The sequence below is a fragment of the Pleurodeles waltl genome, chromosome 12 (genome assembly GCF_031143425.1).
Source record: "Pleurodeles waltl isolate 20211129_DDA chromosome 12, aPleWal1.hap1.20221129, whole genome shotgun sequence".
NCBI lineage: Eukaryota > Metazoa > Chordata > Amphibia > Caudata > Salamandridae > Pleurodeles > Pleurodeles waltl.
Window position 1 is genome coordinate 349,881,718 of NC_090451.1, and position 12,466 is coordinate 349,894,183.

The 12,466-nt window shown below is 43.8% G+C and overlaps 1 protein-coding gene across 2 annotated transcripts in view; it reads right to left on the reverse strand.

The window, feature by feature from the left end:
* Nucleotides 1-12,466, reverse strand: part of LOC138267525 (cysteine-rich secretory protein 2-like) — a 183,936-nt gene that overhangs the window by 93,545 nt on the left and 77,925 nt on the right. The gene's annotated exons all lie outside the window — the stretch shown is intronic.

Consider the following 12,466-nt stretch of genomic DNA (forward strand, 5'->3'; position numbering starts at 1 on the left):
GATAAAGCAATACTAGAACAAGCTAAATGACATACTTGTTAGACCTGAAAGCCTTAGGGTGGTCTTCCCCCGCACAATTTGCCTTGCTCTTCCATATTTTTCTGATCTCATTTTTGTTGGCCTAAGGACTCTGTGCACTTTACCCCTGCTAACCAGTGCTAAAGTGTGTGTGTTCTCTCCTTAAAATATTGTAACATTAGTTTCTCCCCAACTGGCATATTTCATTTACTATGAGTCCCTAGTGAAAAGGGGCTACATATACCCAGGACATATAAATTAAATGCTACTTGTGGTCTGCAACACGTTTTGTCACACTTACTGAAGTAAGCCTTGCAAACCTGTCTGAGACCTGCCATTGCAGCCTCTGTGCAGTTTAAACTGTCATTTCAATTTGGCAAAATCAACCTGTTGCCAGGATCCAAATCCTTTTTTAATACATATATATCAGCCCTAGGGTAGGCCCTAAACCGCCCATGGGGGCAGGGTGCATGTATTTAAAAAGTAGGACACATCCTTTTAAGTTGTGCATGCCCTGGTAGTGAAAAAGTCCTAAATTCACTTTTTACTTCTTCAAGGCCTAGCTCTCCAATAGGATAACATTGGAGGTGCTTTATTGTATTTAATAAGCTGTAACTTCCAAATGGGAAGAGGTAAACAGTTCATGTTGGGTGTCTTTGGAATTGTAATGAGAAATCCTCTTTTACGGTAAAGTTGGATTTCAAATTACAATTTTGAAAATGACACTTTTAGAAAGTTGGCATTTTACTGCCTTGGCCATTTAATGCCTGCAGTCTGTCTTTCTGTCACATGGCTAGGTGCAGTTGGCTATTGATCTTTGTGTATTCCTCCCAGACAGGGATACAATAGAATGTTTAGGTGTGCCTGGATGGGCCATTTCTGACAGGCTAGGGGGGCGGAGCTAAGCACAGACCCACCTACACCTGAAGATGCAGTATCCTGCCTTCACATACAGGGCTGCAACCCCCCTGTACTTAGTCTGGAGCAGGGGCAAGGGAGGCAGGAAACCTGTACACTTCAATGGAAAACCTCTAGAAGCTTAAGGAAAGGAGATACCAGGGATAAATATTGGACCTCAGAAACCAGCTCTTGAGTACACTTCTAGACTTATGAAGACTCTGCCAGAAAGAAGGACCATTGTGCTGCTGAAAGTACTGCCACTCTGCTGGACTGCAGACCTGAAGGACTGCTGCCATGCTGCCCTCATGCCTGGGTAAGAAGAACTGGACATGCAACCTGTATGCAGGACCACCAGAGTGACTAAAAGGGCTAGTCTCTTGTAACCAACACCTGGACTCAGCAACTGTGAGTCCTACCCTGTCATGCGGTGCCACCCCAGTCCTGGACTTTGGAAGTGGGCCTAAAAGTGCTCTCCCATCACATCTGTGGACGTAGCAGAACCAACACATCTCCTTTCCTGTTCGGCACAACCTCAGGGAGAACCAATGCATCACCTCTGATGCCTGGACTCTCCCATCGCAAGGACTTCACATCACTGACATAGCCCGATCGGAACCGCCGCTGTGCAACACATCTCCAACCCAGGCTTCTGCATCGTAGCCCCTCGTTGATGGCATCCTCGACTACGAGGCAGGACTCCGCATTGCAAGCTCCGCAGCTCCTTCAGAGCCAGCTGGTACACAATGCATTTTCGATGCAGGACTTCACATTGCAAGGCCCCTGTACAATGGACTCCTCAATGACAATACAGGACCTCACATCGTAGCCTCGCAACTCCCCAGAAATGTGGCTGAGTGATGCATGCCTGGCCTGAATCTCGTGTCGCCTTGGCTGCGGGACGTATCCTTGATAGAGGCCCTCGCAATGTCCCACAAACAGGATATAAGGTACTCATGTTTAGCCAGCCTAACTGGGTCCCTGAAGTCGTCCCACACTCCATCACAGTTGCCCTGAACTTGTAAATTTCTTCCAGTCCAGCTCGATGAGTTATCCATATTTAGCGCTTTGTGCTTTTTGGCTCTATTTTAACTGAAATCTTTAAAATTGCATATCTTCGGTTCTACTGATTGGATTTTTGTTGTTTTGGGTCTTGTTTTATTTATTAAAATGTACTCCTTTTTAAATTTGATGTGGGATCCTTCTTGTGTTGTGTTTTAAATGTATTACTGTGTGCACAAATATTTTACTCATTGCCTCTGAATTCAGCCTGCCTGTTCTGTGCCAAGCTACCGGAGGGTGAGCACATGTTACTTTATGGTGTGTAACTGACTTACCCTGACTAGGAGTGTGGTTCCTGCTTGGACAGGGTGCATACCTCTACCAACCAGAAATCCAGTGTCTAACAGTATGTGTGACAAAAGTGTGGCACACCTTAAAAACATTTTGATGGAAGTCAAACTGTGAAACTGAAAGGAACATCTTACAGAGAATACTGCCGTAAATGCACAAAATTAGGGATTTATTGTTATCTTAGTAGTATGGTCACTGCTCAAGAAAGCTAGAACAAGAATACATTTTATATGAGCTCTCAAAGGGCCAGATGTATGAAGAAATGGCTTTGCAAATCGCAGTAGGCCATGTATCATAGTTGCGATTCGGAATTAACGATTTCTTAAAAATCGCTATTTGTGGTTTTCGAGGCCGATTTACCGAATTGCAATTTGCATTTTCGCAAATTGCGATTCGGTAATTGAAAATCGCAAATTGCAAAAAAAGCACACCTGGAGGAGCCTGATGACATCAAAAGCAGGAAGTGAGTCATCCCAGGCAGCTTCAGGTGCCACACCCAAGCCAGCATCCAAAGAGAGTCAGCCCAGCCACACTGAGCAACACTCTGAAGGAGGCAGCACACCAGAACAACCATGGACACCTCAGCCCAAGGAAAGGAGAAGGGAGAAAGAAAGCGTAAGCTCAAATTTAGCGAGCAAGAGCTGGAGGTGCTGACAAAGGAGGTGGTCAGGAGCCATGAATGGCTTTTTGGCAAAAGCTCACTCCAGGTGCCTGAGAGTGAGAAAAGGAGACTCTGGGCAGACATACAAACAAAGATCTGCGCTGTTGGAGTGGCACAGCGCTCGGTAGAAGAAATTAAGAAGAGGTGGTACGACCTGCGGTCCCGTGCCAAGGAGAGGGTGGCAAGACGACTGCAGGAGGCCAGGAGCACAGGAGGTGGCCCACCCACAGAGTCACCCTCCACCCTGTTAGAGGACCTAGTGGAGTCCACACTCCTCCCTGAAGCAGTCAGTGGGGTCAGTGGGGTCACAGAGATAGACACCTCCGGCACACCAAGTACCAGCAAAGGTAAGTGCAATATTGATTTGTAACCCCATATGTGTACAGGGAGTGCAGAATTATTAGGCAAGTTGTATTTTTGAGGATTAATTTTATTATTGAACAACAACCATGTTCTCAATGAACCCAAAAAACTCATTAATACCAAAGCTGAATATTTTTGGAAGTAGTTTTTAGTTTGTTATTAGTTTTAGCTATGTTAGGGGGATATCTGTGTGTGCAGGTGACTATTACTGTGCATAATTATTAGGCAACTGAACAAAAAACAAATATATACCCATTTCAATTATTTATTATTACCAGTGAAACCAATATAACATCTCAACATTCACAAATATACATTTCTGACATTCAAAAACAAAACAAAAACAAATCAGTGACCAATATAGCCACCTTTCTTTACAAGGACACTCAAAAGCCTGCCATCCATGGATTCTGTCAGTGTTTTGATCTGTTCACCATCAACATTGCGTGCAGCAGCAACCACAGCCTCCCAGACACTGTTCAGAGAGGTGTACTGTTTTCCCTCCTTGTAAATCTCACATTTGATGATGGACCACAGGTTCTCAATGGGGTTCAGATCAGGTGAACAAGGAGGCCATGTCATTAGATTTCCTTCTTTTATACCCTTTCTTGCCAGCCACGCTGTGGAGTACTTGGACGCGTGTGATGGAGCATTGTCCTGTATGAAAATCATGTTTTTCTTGAAGGATGCAGACTTCTTCCTGTACCACTGCTTGAAGAAGGTGTCTTCCAGGAACTGGCAGTAGGACTGGGAGTTGAGCTTGACTCCATCCTCAACCCGAAAAGGCCCCACAAGCTCATCTTTGATGATACCAGCCCAAACCAGTACTCCACCTCCACCTTGCTGGCGTCTGAGTCGTACTGGAGCTCTCTGCCCTTTACCAATCCAGCCACGGGCCCATCCATCTGGCCCATCAAGACTCACTCTCATTTCATCAGTCCATAAAACCTTAGAAGAATCAGTCTTGAGATATTTCTTGGTCCAGTCTTGACGTTTCAGCTTGTGTGTCTTGTTCAGTGGTGGTCGTCTTTCAGCCTTTCTTACCTTGGCCATGTCTCTGAGTATTGCACACCTTGTGCTTTTGGGCACTCCAGTGATGTTGCAGCTCTGAAATATGGCCAAACTGGTGGCAAGTGGCATCGTGGCAGCTGCACGCTTGACTTTTCTCAGTTCATGGGCAGTTATTTTGCGCCTTGGTTTTTCCACACGCTTCTTGCGACCCTGTTGACTATTTTGAATGAAACGCTTGATTGTTCGATGATCACGCTTCAGAAGCTTTGCAATTTTAAGAGTGCTGCATCCCTCTGCAAGATATCTCACTATTTTTGACTTTTCTGAGCCTGTCAAGTCCTTCTTTTGACCCATTTTGCCAAAGGAAAGGAAGTTGCCTAATAATTATGCACACCTGATATAGGGTGTTGAGGTCATTAGACCACACCCCTTCTCATTACAGAGATGCACATCACCTAATATGCTTAATTGGTAGTAGGCTTTCGAGCCTATACAGCTTGGAGTAAGACAACATGCATAAAGAGGATGATGTGGTCAAAATACTCATTTGCCTAATAATTCTGCACTCCCTGTATGCACAAAAGCCCCTTAGGAATTAGCAAGTAATGGAAAACATTGTGAGAAGTAGTCCATTACACATCTTAGAAGCAGCACAACAATGCATTATGGGAGTGGCAGTCCACAACCCAGAGCTGAAAGTAGCACATACAATGTAATTAAGTAGAGCGGCACCCAGAAGAACCCAAAACCCACAACACATTGAAGAGTGCGTCTGTACCTTTATTACCACTGTGTGACCGTAATTGTAACAAACATAACTGACATGCTGCATATTGTTGTTGCAGGTGGGCCAGGCCCAGCAGCCACAGCATGTGCCAGCTTAGGGGAGACAACCATCCAGCTTCAGACTCCAACACGAGTGGGTCTCTGACCATTGCGCCACTCCGACGCAGGCCCAGGGCACTGCCACTGCCAGAGCTCAGTCAGGACTCCGATGAGCAGCAGGAAGGCCCACATACACCATCACCAACTGGCAGATGCACCCAGATGCAGGAGCCCAGTTCGCAGCAGACCACAGCACCCCGCAGGATGGCTACAAATGCAGGTGCACAGGCATATGAGGCAGGTGAGGGAACCTCCTTCTTTGGTGGACTGGAATCGGCTATGTTGCAGCAGCAGCGCCTGCAGAATAAAAAGATCACTGCTTTACAAAAACAGATGCAGATGCAGCAACATAATGCCAACATGGGGGGCCTGCATGCTGAATGCAAATATTGAACAGCTGCATGAGGGACAGGTCCAGGCATCGCAGGACACAAGGGAGCTCACTTCTGCTGTGCGGGAACTCTGTCAGGAGCTGCACCATGACAGGGTAAGCCACCGCAGGCAGGAGCAACGCTTCATGAACATGTTCGGGGAATTTTGTCGCTCTGTCACTAGGCTGGCTAATTCCACCTCCCAAATTTCACGTCGTGCAGTGGCTGCACAGGTGGAGGCAGCACAAAGCAGCAGGGATGTGGCTCACGGACTAGTCCAAATCACAAATGTGATTGACAACATCATGGGACACAGGTCAGCCACATCTAGCGAGCTATGACTGGGGGACACGGAGGACACTTCCAGCCTCAGCAGCCTAACTGTGCCCGCAATGGACACCAGACGGCACAGTGCCAGGCACAGCACTGCCACTGAGGCAGACAATCGAGGTGCCAGTGAGGCAACTGGGCACCCGAGTGATGTGCGTGGCCGCAAGAAGTGACTGTAGTGGCCAGAGGGGTAATGAGTACTCTATGAAGGAATAGTGCTTTACTCTGAACTTCTATTGTTTTTTTTTTTAACTCACTTTTGTTGGTATTCGTTGGACTAACATTACCTGACATTAAGGTAATAAATGTACTCACTACAGGTACATTTGTCAGTGCATTTGTCATATTCATACTTACATCTGAAATGGTTGCGTGTGATGTCAGCACGCCTTTGCCTTCCCTCTGCTGCACTGGTCCTGTCTGCTGGCTGTAGGGGTGGTATGGGATCATCATCCTCATCAGATTCAGAATCACATATTTCTACAGGTATGCCACTGGTGGTAACTATATTGTGCAAGATTGCACAAGTAGCCACTATTCTACATGTCGTCTCTGGGCTGTACTGTAGTGCCCCTCCACTTTTGTGGAGGCACCGGAAGCGACTCCTCAGCAGTCCAAAGGGGCGCTCCACCACATTGTGGGTTGCCCTGTGTGCTGCATTGTTTCTCCGTTCTGCTGGTGTTGCAGGATTTAGATAGGGCGTCATCATGTAGGTGCACACTGCGTAGGCACTGTCTCCTGGAAGGGACAGAGGGTATATTGAGTAACTGTGCCACCTGACATCAGCACGCCATCAATGCGCCAGTGTACAGAGGGACAATACCTAGTAGATATCCTTCTCCAAACTCCCCAGCTAGCAGTCTTGTGTGAATGCCGCTATGGCGAAAGATGTATGAATCATGGGTGCTCCCTGGGTACCTGGCCACGAGATCAGTAATGATGTAGGAGGCATTGCATATCACCTGTATATTCATGGAATGTTGGTATTTACGGTTGCGGTACACATACTCTGTAGCTGATGGTGTACATATTGCAACATGTGTACCATCAATGGCACCTAGGACATGGGGGAACTGTGCTATCTGCTTAAAATCTATTTTTGTCTGCTGTATTTCCTGTGGGGTGTGGGGGAAGCTGATGTACTGGTGTATCCTGCTCAGCATGGCGTTAATAAATGCATTGAAAAATCTAGAGAGGGTACTCTGTGAGACCCCTCCAGCTGCTGCTATGACCCCTTGATAGCTCCCTGAGGCAAGTAGGTGGAGGGAGCATAATACCTGCACATGGGTGGGGATACTATGAGTCCTATGTGTTCTGCGCAGTATGGGTTGTAGCTCAGCTATCAGATCAAGTATCATGGCTGAGTTCAACCTATACCTCTCAAATATTTCCTCCTCAGTCTTGTCAAAAAGTGTAATGCACACTCTGAAAATGTGCTCCTGTCTCCTCCTTCCTCTCCTCAAACCTGCCAAGCTCCTCATCCTCCTCGCCATGACGTAGAGTGCAGCCATTGTGGAAAAGAGTCTGAGGCATTCTGGGCCTCTTTATATAGGTTGCACCTGGTTAACACCTGGTTTCACTTAGTGGTATTTTGCATGTGCAAAATGCCATTCTGTGAAAAATCGCAATTTGCGATTTTTTGGTGCATCGATTTGCGACTTGGATTTTGCGAATCACATTTTGCACCTCGCAATTTCCTACTGGAAATACCGAATCGCAAAATGTGACTCGCAAAACCAGGTCGCAATGCAAAAAATCTAAATTTTTGTGATTCCTTATTTTTGGTCTGCGAATGCCTTTCATGCATCGCAGACCACGTTTTTGCATTCGCAAAAGGCCGATTTTTGCGATTCGCACCGTTTGCGAATGCAAAAAAGTTTCATACATCTGGCCCAAAATGTCTTCCTCAGCTATTTCAGTAAAAACGTCTGACATGTAGAGTGAAACATGAACTTCCAACACCAGGAGTAGTCTCTCAGTTAATTCCCTAGAAATCAAATGCAGCATCACCACAGATTTCTAACAAACAATTAAAGCGCTAACATTTTATATTCAAGCCAAAAGTAAGGCACTCGTGAACACCATTTGGTTGGGATAGCAGCTGTTAAATTCAAAGCCTTTCCCGTAGAGCAGGCTGGAGTAAATGAGCATTGAGTTGTTAATGCAGGTATGAAACCAGAAGGTTAAAAAAGTGAGTAGAGAGGCTATGGGTTTTGAGGCATAATGTATTTTTAAAGGGGCTGAAAACAGTTAGCAAGAGAGACGGCTGCATAAGTACAGCATCCCCTTTCACATCTGTTTACTCAGCCTACATACCATCATAGTTGCTTAACAGGTCGCAAAGTTTAAAAAGTGTATTTTGGAAGACGACCCAGAGGCAATCAGCACTGGGTAGTTATACCTAGATCTGCATTTTCATAGGAAGAGTGCTTTGTGATTTGCCTATAACTTAGCCGCCATTTGACAAATCTTCAGGAAACTTTCCAAAAACATGTTTGTCCACCTCTACTCTTTCCTGGAAAGGTTTGGGGTGGTCCATGAAGTGGGGCAGGGAAAAAAAGGAAGGCCCCAAAACCAAGTTTCCCCATGCATTTTCCATAGATGTTTTTTGGTCAGCACTACCACAAAAACTGCTGAACTAAATGACACCAAATTTGTCAGGAAGCCAGATTTTGGTCCAGAAAGCATGTTATTTGTGAGTTGGTGTAAATCCATTCAGTATTGGTTTTTTTTAGAAATTAGGAATCAAAAATATTTGTATATCTGGGTGGTTGGGTTTGAGGGACTCCTGAAAAAGTGCCTCAAACCCAGTTTTAAAAAACAGAGTGATCTGATTGGCCCAAGGGGCAATTTTCCCTTGGGCCAATTCACTCTCACAGGAGACATGCTTCCACAGGAGCGAGCCTAGCCCCCACAACCAGTAACACAAGTCCTTATTATACTAAAGAGTGTTTGTAATGATTTAGGGACTGGTTTAGGTTGTGAACCACAGTACTCTCCTCGCCATACTCTAACTCAAGCCCTTAATGAAAATGTTGATAGAGAAGTGAAAAGGGGGAAATAATAGAGCTGGTTCATTCTACTGAATGGGTGTCCTCTACTGTTATTTTCAGCAACATAAAACTAAACTAGCAAACTGAGTTTACGTGACAGTTTGAGACCTTTAAACAAAGATATTTTAGTGGATATGAAATCTACAAGATCAGGTCGCCATGATGTATTGCTTGAAATGTTACAGAACAAAAGTATGACTCTTCAAATGGACACATGCAAATTTTTATGAGAAGGTGTTGAATATTTCAGAATGTGTCAGAGTCACCAGATCCTCGGGGTCTGTGCACGTTCCCAACACTTCCACCACAAGACAGCTCCAATACTCTGATTAGATTTATCACAGAGTCTAAGAGAGTCCAAGTGGGGAAAAGGGGATTAGGACGGGAACAGCTGGGAAGGAGACCTGAAGGAAGCAAAAGGTTAAAACACAACATCAAAATTATATCTCATGAAATCAGTAACATGCTACAACTCTAAGCTTCGTCTTTTCCGAAAAAAACATGAACAACCCTAAAATAGTCCTAAAACTGACTAGGCTTTAGATGACCGAATGCCTGAGGAGGAAACAGGAAAAGTTAAATAGGACTTTCAGATTTGAGTACTTTCTTTAGCATGAGAATCAGGAAACACTCTGAGCAATTTCTAAACAACCATATGAATCTCCTTTTAAGAATATATATCAGGAACACACAGCATTACATCTAGAACTCTGGTATTGTTGTGTTCATCTCAGAAAAAACATTGGGAAGTGAATTGCGCACATTGCAGATTTTTATATGAGTATTAAACACCATAAAAGATTGTGCACCATGAAATCACACAACGTAGATTCAAGGAATAAATCACGCAACGTGTCAACTTGAAATGGTACCAAGAAAATGTCTTAGAATAGTAGCGCACAGTAATTTACATTATTTATACACGAGGAAAGAATTGCGCGTCTTGCCGATTCAAATGCCACCATACAAATGCCAAGAAATGGTAGCGCACATTGAACAACATGAAAAGCACTCAGGGAAAGAATCGCGAGTCTTGTCGATTCAAATGCCACCATGCAAATGCCGAGAAATGGTAGCGCACAATGAATAACATGAAAAAACACTCAAGGAAAGAATTGCGCGTGTTGCCGATTCGAATGCCACCATGTAAATGCCAGAAAATGGTAGCGCACAATGAACAGCATGAATTACACACGAGAAGTGAATTGCGCGTTTCGCCGATTCGAATGCCACCATGTAAATGTCAAGAAAAGGTAGCGCGCAATGAACAACAAAGTTAAATGCTCATGAAACGAGTTGCACGTCTTGCCAACTCGTAAAACATCATGTAAATGTCAAGAAATATCAGCACGCAATGAACAACAATGTAATAACGAAGTCAAATCTTTATGGAATAAATTGCCCGTCCTCCCTATTTGCAAACCACCATACAAATGTCAAAAAAATGGCAGCACACAAGTAATCTGTTATTCATTTAAGAATTAAAATCAAGAATATGAAAATTCTCAATTACGGTGTTGGGAAATGTCCAAACACCGTCTTACCGCCTGGAAACAGTGATCACCAATGAGAGATGAGTGCAGAAGACTGGAAAATCCAAATAGGCCGCCGGGACAGGAGCTCAGGAAGAAGCTGCTCCTCTGCACCGGGACCTCTGAATAGTGAGCACTGGAAGTTGGGCTGACTCTCTTTTATAGAGTCTTGGCCCAGGCTAGAACCACGCCCAGGCATGTTGCAGGGAAAGTCTCTAGAAGGCCCTGGAAAGGGACTACACCCTAACACACTCTGAATGTCTGCAGCAATACATTGCAAATGTACAGTATTTATAAGCACCTTAAAAATGAATCTTTTGGATGGAATTCTGCAATGCAAAAAGGTTAAACAATAACATATCATCACAATGCATGAATTACATTATCTTGCGAGTGTTGGGTTTTTGCATTCTAGATGCCCGTAGAGCGCGCACTGTCCTGGTGTTGACAGAATGCACTAAGAACAAGGAGCATCTGGTATCATTTTTAGATCTCTCTTACTTGTAATTTGTGGATACGTTTGCTTCATTGACTAAACCTATCAAAGCTTTGTTCTGCAGTATGACAGTGTTTATGTTAGTTCTAGGGAAAAAATTGAAATGGTGCCAGCATTACCTCCCACTTTCAGAAGGGAAGTTATGTGTTATTACCAGTGGAGTAGGTATTGGAGCTGTTCTATCTAAAAGGGAGAAAGATTGTAACATTAGCATAGAGAAACTTGCTTTTGCCTCAAAAGTGTCAAAGTCAGCTGAACAAAGATACACTTTTATAGAGGAAGAGGATCTTGGGCTGTGAAACATTTTAAAGCTTTTTAAAACATTTATGCCGGCGAGCAGTACAACTGCCAAAGCTACCTCCGGATTGGTCAGGATTTTGCTGAAACTATATGAACTTGATGAGTTCAGTGCATATATCCCTACGTTATTGCTCATCCTGTTTACCAGTTTGTGATGATCAAGTGGATAAGCATGTTAGAATTAAGGATTGTGTTGTGGCATCACCATGTGATGCCTAAAGTGATACCTAAAGTTTGCTTCAGCAAGACATTGATGAGAGTAATTGGTTATCAGCCATGAGGTCACATACCATTGTGAGGGAGGTCAAGTGATAAGTCTATAAGTAGTTGCCTTGGGAAAAAACCTTTAATACCTGAGATACAAGTGCTATGGAAGGACAAGGAATAATTTTCTTGCAAAGGGAATACATTTCTTAGGTATGACTAGATTGTATCTCCAAATGTCAAAAAGGCAATTTGGCTAAGTCTGTCACAATATAACTGGTATGTATTGGTGGCCATGTGTCATTGATTTGATTGCTAAAGTATTTTGATGATCTGATCTTTAAAATCAGTCAAAGGATCATAAGAATACTTGTAATCTGAAAAGCCATGGTAGAGTTTAGCTATTGATTTTCTAAGACCACATTAGCGACTAAAAACAATATGAGATCTGTCATCATTATAGGTGACTGTCAAAGAGGTAGGAATACAATTGTATTGAAGAACTTACATTAGATGAAGTTTCAGATTTTTTTAAATGTTTTTATAAGGAAGGTTTAACTTTATCATCGAACACTCACAATTTTTGTTTTACAAAACATGAGTATTTATGTAGAAAAGGTATACAGTACAAAAACATACCCCATTACATTCTCCTAGAAGTAGTTGTTTGGCAGAAAAAAACATGCAGTCTGCTTTGGCTTTCGGGAGGCTAAAAGACTTAGGGGCTGATTACGACCTTGGCGGAGGGGATTACTCCGTCCCACATGTGATGGATATCCCATCCTCAGTATTACAAGTTCCATAGGATATATTGGAACTTGTAATACGACGGGCAGGATATCTGTCACGTTTGGGACGGAGTGACCCCTCCGCTAAGGTTGTAATCAGGGCCTTAATGTAGGAAATATTTTGGACCTACCATTGTACACTGAATGTTCCCACACAATTCTCACCTTCTAAGATGCTAAAGATTCACACTCCTCATTTAGAAC